General features: G+C 38.0%; 1 long non-coding RNA gene across 1 annotated transcript; it reads right to left on the bottom strand.

The window, feature by feature from the left end:
• Window positions 1-2283: 2283 nt before the first annotated feature.
• On the bottom strand, window positions 2284-3521 carry LOC127634390 (uncharacterized). Its single transcript, XR_007969344.1, has 6 exons — window positions 3377-3521; window positions 3206-3276; window positions 2957-3108; window positions 2817-2869; window positions 2672-2737; window positions 2284-2589 (listed from the first exon to the last, which is right to left on the bottom strand). It is a non-coding gene; the product is annotated as an uncharacterized LOC127634390 (long non-coding RNA).
• Between the last annotated feature and the right edge of the window lie 6660 nt (window positions 3522-10181).

The following is a 10181-nucleotide window of genomic DNA, read 5'->3' as shown; positions in this document are numbered from 1 at the left end:
AGGATAGCCGCTTGACAGCACAATGCAATTAAATGCATTAAACTACACTGAACGATCCAGCGTCGGACATGACACACGAGGTCATTTAAATCAGCAGGAAACAAACAAGGGGCAGGTGCCACTTGATTGTAGCCATGATCAGTGTTCCAATGGAAACAACCAGGGTTCCCATGGAAACACTGATTCTGTGTGCCTGTGCGCATCTGAAACACATGAGGGAAAAACATAAACACGCCTTGACCAAAACAAACAGGGAACGATGATGCCATGGTCCACATCAGACAAAAACTCAACCTGACCAGAGGGTTGTTCCATAAAACAAGATTAGAAAATAAGCCAGGCTTATTTTGGTTAGTCAGACTTATTGTCGGTGAATTCTGTTTCATAAAGCAAACTTAAAATAGTTCAAACTCAGTTACCCTGGAAACTTATGCTGGGAAACTAGCCTGGTCCGGGGCAGGCTGACTGTCAGGCTAAGCCTGAAATGATGCTTAACCAGAATACCGTTTTAACACTGACCCACTGGGAATGTGATGTTATTACATCGGAATCTCTGGCATGCTGCCATTTTATTTCATATAACCACTATCAGTCCAACAATGAAAACAAATGCACTTTAAAAATAAATGTAATACATTCGAACATACAAAAAGTGAAACAAATGTAAAGAAGTAAATGTAGGCCTATTTGTTTAGTTGGTGTGATTTTTGTAATGAATCAATTAAATGTCTATAAATAGGGAGCTCCACCCATATGTGTAGGAGGACGCATAGTCATGGCGTGTCCTTTCATTGATGAGGTGGTGGATGAGGGAGCGATAATCATACGCAGGGCATTTCAAAGAGAACGTACTTTCAGGGACAGGGCAGACCCGTTGGCTTTTTCTGACTACTACCTGCATGAGCGGTATAGATTCTCGAGGGAAGGGATAGCATATATTTGTAGATTACTGAGCCCACACGTCGCAAATAGCACACGGCGCAATAAAGCACTCACAGTCCCACAGACTGTGTGCATTGCACTTCACTTTTTTGGCAGCGGAACATTTTTGTACACAATTGGAGATGCAGAGAATATCAGCAAAGCATCGGTTTGCCGCTCTGTATGAATTTTGTACCAGTCTTTAAAAAAAAATACTTAATGTGTTCATCACCTTCCCTGGCCACAGAGTGATTCACAGTATTAAACAGGCCTTTTATGGAATCGCTGGTAAGTTCAAATAAGAACTATATAGAAAATGGAAATATTTATTGTCTGTTAATGTAAGACAGGCAATTGACAGACAAACGCTTTCCCAAATGTTATCGGAGCTCTGGACTGCACCCACGTGCGCATAAAGCGCCCGTCTGGTCCGCATGAAGCAGACTTCGTTAATAGGACATCATTACACAGCATCAATGTACAGGTACAGTCCCACTGAGATTATATTGTAGGCTAGAAGCGATTGTTCTTTACAATAAGCTGGGCACCAGTGTTCTATTCATTGCAAATGCATTAACAATTCTATTTATATATATATCTATGTAAGTCCAATGTAGTGACCTACATTTTTAATTATTTAGATGATTTGTGATGCAGATTGCATCATCACAAATGTAGAGGCAAATGGCCTGGCTCAGTGCATGATTCCAGAATCTTTCGGGCCGCTTCTCTTTACCACCAACTGGCACAAGGTATGTTAGTCACTTAACATACAGCAAAAACTACAGCTTTAAAATACCTTCACCAAATTCAATGCTTAAAATGTATTTATTTATTTATTTTTTGATTCAGGTCAATTCTCAGGAGTTTTGCTGGGAGACAAGGGATAAGCATGCCTGCCTTATCTCTTGACTCCCTATCAGGAGACGCAGACTGAGGCACAGCACAACTACAATATTGCCCATGCACGCACAAGAGCTCGTATAGAGATGGCATTTGGGCTCATCAAGTCAAGGTTCCAGTGCCTGAATTACCTCAGAGTGATTCCACAAAGGGCATGTGACATTGTAGTTGCATGTGTTGTGCTACATAACATTGCCTGTCTGAGGAGAGAGAGGCAACCAAGGATGGTTGTAGAGCAAGACTGGGACATTGAAGGCATTTTTGATGACAATGAAATAGGCAGGGTTATAAGAGACAGTTATGCCAATAATTATTTTGGTTAATACTGTCCAAACCATGTTAAAAGTTTTCACTTTCCCTTAATTTACCAGACACACAAGTCATATTTTATTTTTTATTTTATTTAGGTTGAAGCTGGCTGTTGGGGGTGAAAACATACAATTAAATGTGGTCAAAAACAAAAAGGTCATGTGTCATTGTTTTAAATATGGCAGTTCTACTTGCATTTTTCTCAAGCTGTTGGATTTCCAGCTCCAACTTTCTCATCTTGAGTTTTTTTATATTGGATGTCAGTATCTATGGCCTCCATTTGTTTCAGGAGATACCTTTTGTAGACTCCCTTTATGTTCTGGGTTTTGTAGGAACAGAAATTTAAGTTTTTTTCAATTTGATCTAGTGCTCTTGGCACTTTGTTTGTAATTTTTTAATACTCACTTGGTCACATGTGGTCCCAGACTGAGAGGGCTCTAGAAGGGTGTCAGCATCCTGTTGCCAATAATGGAAACACACACAATTTAGCACCTCACAGGTAGGCTTTTAAATATATAATGTGCAAATCTGTGCCTACCTCAGGCCTCCTTGAACATACTGACACAGTCTCCTCATCCTCCTCAACTGTAGATGGGCCTTCAACCTAAAACCATTAATTAAACTTGGTTTAATAAATCACCACTTGACAAATCAGTGCTTTAAACTCATACTGTCATACTCACAGGGTTCAGCATGATGTCTGGTGGATCCAGAAAGCACACAGAATTTGGCATCACTATAAAACAAAAAGATTTAGTTAGGAATGCAAGAATAAAAATAAATAAAATAAACAAAATACCTTTTAAGTAGTGATCTCTTATACTGGATGGAATGGATCCAGATGCTGTTCCCCCTCTATTCCCTCAATGACAGGCCTCCCTTTATTCAGGTCTAATGCCAGCTCCTCTGCAGGAGTAAAGTTGGCTGTTGGTGGCCCTCCCCCAGTGCCAGCAACCTCACTCTTCTTTTTGGCAGCTGCAATTATTAAACATCATGAGACTGGACAGTTGTAACATCAAGCTGGTTATGCTTAAGTATTTACATAGATTTATACTTTATAATTAATACTTACCATTCTGAACAATATTTTTATATTTTATTTTCACCTGCTGCCATGTTCTTTTTTCTTCACTTAATTTGCTGCTGTAAAAGTTACACACACACACTTCAATGTATTGTGACAAACATTTAATTTAACTTTAATAAAATATAGTAATGTAGGCCTGCATTAATTGCTACTTACGCATTGAGACGATCAGCAATTTCCTGCCAGCCTTTTTCTCTCGTTTTATTAATTGCTGCGGTATTTCCTTTTTTTGTAATCATGTGTTTAAATTCTTCGTAAGATTCGAGAGGTAATTGCTGCTCAGTTGCCGTGAACATCACTGACCTCTCTTTCCCTTTAGTTGCCATGTTAAATTGATGAATCTATGCTCCACCATCAGGGCTTCTTAAGAATAGCGTGCACGCGCAATTATCTAGACTAGATAAACCTGGTTCAAATTAGTGAGATTGCGTGAACTTGAATTACCTTTTATGAAACCACCTTAAGCCCCAACTGATTTGTTAGGTTAATTCAAGTCGGGTTTTGGAGCTTAATCCCCGCTTTTCTAAGCTTCTTTTATGAAACAACCCCCAGGTGACATAAACTTAACTGGATGTAAAATATTTGAAGTCTACTGAACTAAGAGGAGTTGAAATGTACTTAACTCAAATTATTTGCATTGAACTGAACTGAACTAAAATAACTGAACTGAATGCACAAGATTTAAACTAAATACAAAAGTTTTGAAATGAACTGATCTGGACAAAACGGGACTTAAAAATATATGAACTAAACTGAACTCAACTCATTTCCAACATTTTTTAATTTAACTGAACTAAAAAGATTTGATCTGAACTTTGCTAAAAAAAAAAAAAATGGTCTGGACTGAACTAATGTTATCGGAAATTACACTGAAAAAACACTGACAATATCCCAGACTAATCTAAGGCTTTTAAAAGATTTACTTTCAAACAACTAAAAGTCCTTCACATGATCACAATTTTCTACATTTGTTTTGCATTTGAAAATATTTTTTTGTTTTTTCTCGCAAATTCAACAGTAACATCAAAAGAAACCATACCCACATTTGAATTTTTGGCTTTGGCAGTCAAAACAGTTTCCCCTGTGTAGATGTTACAGCAGTGTCTGTACTTGACACAAAAGTCTGCTGCCATATTAAATAAAGACTAAAGCATTGTGGCTGTGTAACACTGAAGTCATACCGACAGGCTAAAGTGTGGTTTTGTTCTGAAAACCATGAAGAGAGGACAGGACAGTTTCAGAGCGAGAGGAGAGAAAAATAAAGGCCTTGGAAATTATCCTGGATTCAGATCGGTAATTAATGTTAGTTTATCTTTCCTTCAGATAAGTGGGAAGGTGAAGAAGGAGAGACTGTTTAGATCTCATCCATTAATTGTAATCTCAGCTGAATGTTGCCTTGTAAAAAAACACTAAGGCAAAGGAAAACCAATGCTGTCTAATTGCTCTCTGTGATATAAGAGCCCACTTGATAAAAACACAGTGAAAGCAAACATTAGGAGTTTTCATTCTGTTTGTCCTCGTGGGATAGGGAAGTTTTGGGCCAAACCTGGTAATTCATCAACTTCTGTGAGAGACTGGAGAGATTGTTGTTGATTGAACCCTTAATTTAAAATGTTTAAAATATTTTTTATGTTTTATATGTTATATAGACATCTTTTGAGTTTGTAGTTTGAGGTCGGTATTGCATTATTCACTCACCCTCATGTGGTTCCAAACCCATTTGCTGTTATTTTTTCTGAACAGAATAAGAGACATTTTGAAGAATTTTCGTGCATGTCTTTTCCATACAACAACATTTAAGCCTTTAAAAGTTGCACTCACTAAGTTTTTACCTGACACTCATTCCATCGGTCCCAGAAGTACTTGTAGTTTTGGACTCTATACTGACACCCATTTTCCAAAGTCAAGTCATTTTTATTGTATAGCACTTCTCACAACACACATCATTTCAAAGCAGCTTCACAAATTATATTGCTTTAACAGAACATGAAGGTGTAATGTCTGTTATGTCCTTAAGTCATCGTTGTGCAGTTTGATGAAAAATGTGATTGTAGATTTTGCCTTAAAAAATATAATTTGTATTTATATTCCAAGTGAGAAAGCCAAAGGAGACTGTGACATGGAACCCAAAGCCTTTTTGTGTTCCAAATCTGTCTTTCCATTTGCACTCATTCTGTTTGGACTGTCTGGTGGATGACACTCCTGCTGAACCATACCATCACTCTGGACTATACTGTTGACTTGGGTTCCGTTGTTGTCTGTAGATGTTATATTGGTTACATGTTATTTCCTGTTTGAGCATTGTCTGAAAGCACTATATAAAGTAAACTGTTGTTATTGTTGCTTTTAATGGTGGTAGTCAATTGCATGACAGTTTGTTGTACTGTCAGGATGGCACCTGCTCAATGGAAAATTAAACATCTTTTATTGGGTTACTGATATGACTGTTCATCATTTTCAACCTATTTCTAAAAAGTGCTATGTCTTTAGGATTCAAAAGTTCACAGAGCTGCCTAAAACCAACATTTCAGAATTGATGGACTTTGCTCACTTGGATTCAGAGGTGTCCGACTGATTGGTAAATGCAAAACAAACCCAGGCTTTTAGTCCAAAACATTCATGATTCGTCTGACAAATGATTCTTCTGAGCCATGGCTCATTAGGGCACAGAAAGCACAAAATACACAGTATTTACATGTTATCAATAATTTAGAGAAAATCTAAATGTTGCCAGGTCAGCATATGGTTTTAGCTGGTAGAATCTGCAGATATCTTTGTTATGAATACATTATGAGGGGCTTCAACCCAGTCCAAGGCCAGACAGATAATTATCTCTCTCTTTTCCTCTTTTTCCTTGTTTCTTTCTCTCTATATATCTGTCTCCCCCTCTGTTGTGAGAAAATTCTGCTGACTCCAATGCTTTACCTCCAAGAAAAATGGGGATCCAAAAACAATAGCGGAAAATACAATTTGCATCTGTGCCCCTGAGCCGATGGGATTTAGTGTTCACTCACACAACTCCAGCCATACTCTTTCAATATAGCACATTTCACCCTGTCTCACTCTATGAATCTGGAGGACATGTTCTGTTCATTGCACATACTGTAGGTAACATCACAGTATAGTGTAGAGTATGAACGGAAAATCATGAACTCATTAATTCTGAATGCAAGGCACACATTTTTACTAAGGGTCCTAAAAACCCACACTCTGATCCTCCCCATCTAAATCACCGGGTAGTGCCAGCGAGTCTGGGAGTTAGAATGCTTTCTTGACGTTTTTACAACCCAAAGAGCCTCTCCAGAGACACTCGTGATATCGCCATCTACACACTGAAAATCTATACACACACGTTCCTACCATTTAAAACTCAGAAATGGCTTATTTTTAAGGAAATATGTTTTATTCCCGTATGCTTGGGTATTTCTGCTGTTATATCAAACTAGTTAAGATTATTTAGTTGTGTAGTTAAACTCTGAGGGCTTATATAAAGAGTCTAAGAGTATATATTCACTTTTAAGTGTACCAAATACAAGTTTCTTGGTATCAAATTAAACCTTACGACTCGCCCTAGCTGAATATATATATAAGGTTACATTAAAATGTATTCTGCTATGTTTTACCATCTTTTGAGTGATTCAAACCACATCCGGACCCTGTTGTAAATTAGGCAAATGACGAGCCTTGACAAGACAAAGGGAACCATCTCGCGCCAAAACTGAGGGGCCTCATTGGGTCATTCCTCCCAAAGGAGGTGTGACCTCCCTACCTTAAAAGTCAGGATCTGGTGTTGAATCGCTCTCTTTTGTCTCTCTTTTGTCTCTCTTTTGTCCTCTTGCACTCTTGTCCGTTTGCTCTCTTGCTTTCTTACTCCCGTACTCTTCTGAACCTCTTCAAGTTTTCTTCAACTTCTCTTCAAACTCTCGTCAGACATGTCTTTTGTTTTATTTGGCGTTTATCTCAGTCTTTTTCTTGTCTTCGGACAAAGCTCAACACTCTATGTTTTTGGAGCAGTCCGATATCCTCCGGGTGAAAGGACTCTCTCTCAGTTTCAACCGTTACTCCTAAGATGCTTTGAACTTCCCGCGAGCGATCCACGCTCCGGAAGCACCAACAGAAATCCTCCAGCTCATGGACGCAACGAGGACATTCACGCACACACGCAGTCTTGTTCAGCGACACAAAGGTCCATTTTGCAAGTATTATTTCCATCTAATTTCAAATGCGTTAAAGTGTGTAATTCCCTTGCTGGCTCTTAAGGTTTAACTGTTGTAACAAGTTTGCTATCCCTGTAATCTCTTTATTTTCCTTCCTGTTTACTTTGTTTGTTCTATGTTAAATGTTTGTTGTTAAATGTGTTCTATGTTTGTTAAGTGTAGTGATATATCCTATTTCCTTGTATTAAACCCAATTATACGCTTGATTACTGTGTTTGTTGGTCATAGAACAAAGCCTCTTTAATGTGCGATTTTAAGCTACGAGCTGATATTATCAAAGTAAGTTAACGTGCTTTGATTAAGTGAGCTTATACTAAGAATAAACCTTCTGGAGAATTGATCAAGAGTATCAAGCAAAGTGGTTCGGTGGACGAACTGATTGGTTGCGGTACGGGTTAATTCCATTAAGGTGTTCTGAAAATTAATACAGCCTGTCTGCATATGATGTATATTCCTAATTAATTATAATTTGTTGTGTTTAATTATCTATATATATCTGAAGCAGACGTTTGGGCTATATAACCCCTTTTTGGGGCAATTTAGAATGTATTGTTATCTATTCAAACCGTATGATTAATCATTGATTACAATCATTAATATTAATTGTACATTCCCCAAACCTGAACCAAGAAACCCTACAATAGGATGTGATTATTTACTAGGCAAATAATGTTTTATAGCTTCAGCAAGAACTTGCGCCAAACTCCCGGAAAAATATATATTTTTTTCATTTAAATTAAATTTTATGAACGCAAAGCACTCCAGTTTCACTTAATAGCCATGTAATGTCAAATATCCCTGGTCATAGTGGGTTTATTCACACAGTGTTAATAACAGGCAGTGAGACAGAGGAGATGCCCTGCTCTATTTCTGTGGAGATGATAACATCCAAAAAAGAGAAGTCTTCCTTCATGAGAAATGAGGGCTTGTGAGTTCATCAGAGAGTAAAATAATGTGTGAAAATGAAGAATTGAAGACAGAAATATTTTACTATTGCGTAATATCATTATTGTAATACAATATAATGTAATGTAATACAATATAATGTAATATAATAACTATACTTGGTTGGGTTACAAAAGAAGCAAAAGCAAAAAAAATAAAAAAGTTACAATCATTATTATTAACGTAAATTAAAGTTAGCATTACTAGGTTAATTGACATAACGTTACACTGCTTACGGCTTCACTAAATAAAAAAAAATAAATTGTCACACATTATACATACATTTCTGCATATACATGGTGAAATAATTTATTTTTCACATATCCCAGCTAAGCTGGGGTCAGAGTGCAAGGTCAGCCATGATACGGCGCCCCTGGAGCAGATAGGTTCAAGGGCCTTGCTCAAGGGCCCAAAAGTGGTGTCTTGGGGCTTGAACCCCTGACCTTCTGGTCAGTAACCCAGAGCCTTAACCGCTGAGCCACCACTGCCCTGTATACTAGCTAGCTAGCGTTAGCAGACTGAGGTAACGTTAAAAGATTAAAAGCTGAAACTGACATCACTAGTTTGTACCTTGCTTTTCAGAATGGTTAGAGCATGAAGTGAAGAGGGGGTGAAGAACATCATATATACGGGGAAGAATTGGGGGCACTGTTTCTCACAATTCAATTTATTTCAAAGTTGCCTACAGCAGCTTTAAGAGCACAAAACTGTTTACAAGAGCACAACACTAGCTTCTTAATTTTTCTCTCATAGTGCACCAGATGGAAGTATTTCCTTATTTTCTTATGGGGGAGCTTGCACCCGGACCCCCCATAGTCTCACAAAATACTGTGGGAAACACTTTGTTCAAGAAAAGACTGTCTCATTGGATTGTGGATGCAACTTCGAGTGCTTATGAGGCTTGTGGTTTGCCTTTGCCTCTGGGTATTTGAGCCCATTCTATGAGGAGCTTGGCATCATCATGGGCATTGGCTAGAGGTGCATCCTTGGAAACCATTTGTATGGTGGCAGGATGGTCTGCGCATAGTTTTGTTATCTTTTATGATTTGGATGAGAGTTTGACTCCAGCTTCCCAAGTTCTTTCTGTTGTAATAGGAGTAAGTTCATGAGGTTTAAATGTTTTAGTTCGCTTATACACCGCTAAAAGCTTGCCACACTTACTTGGCAAGTAGTTGGCAGCTACTGTTTGCATGGTGTGATGGTATTCGTCCCAACTGTATCTTTACACAACGTCGAAGTTTCTTCGAAAGGGAATGTCTTGTTCCGAACGTAACCTTGGTTCCTTGGAGGGAACAAAACATTGCATGTATGGCCATACACTCTAGTTTCTGCATAGGCTCGTGCATGTTGCAGAAAATCTTACGATTAGCACCAAACCTTCACCTATAATGCTCTCTAGTACAACATACGTTGGAAAATTATGATGTTAGGAAACTGAAAATTGAGTTTTCAAACAACAAATTCAGCCAATGACAAAGTAATTTGGGTTTGGAACCAAATGAAAGAAAAAAAAACAATGATACATGTACATTTTTGGTTAAACTATACCTTTAACACTGTTTTTTGCAACTTTGGCACCACTTTGATTGCACTTAAAACTTGAGGACCACAATTAAACTTCAAGTATTGAAGTTGAAATTAGTGAAGTGTCAACAGTACCAGGTTTGTTCCCATCAAAGCTAGACATCTGGACATTCTATGAGATGTGCAAACATGCCTGACAATGTTTTCTTGGCCTATAAAATATTTCTTGTTAATTGTTACTCTTTCCTACTATGTGCAGAGGCCGTGTGTTGAGT

This window comes from Xyrauchen texanus, chromosome 4, assembly GCF_025860055.1.
Source record: "Xyrauchen texanus isolate HMW12.3.18 chromosome 4, RBS_HiC_50CHRs, whole genome shotgun sequence".
Taxonomy (NCBI): Eukaryota; Metazoa; Chordata; class Actinopteri; order Cypriniformes; family Catostomidae; genus Xyrauchen; species Xyrauchen texanus.
Note: the sequence above shows the minus strand (reverse complement) of the source record. Positions and strands in the feature narration are given on the sequence as shown.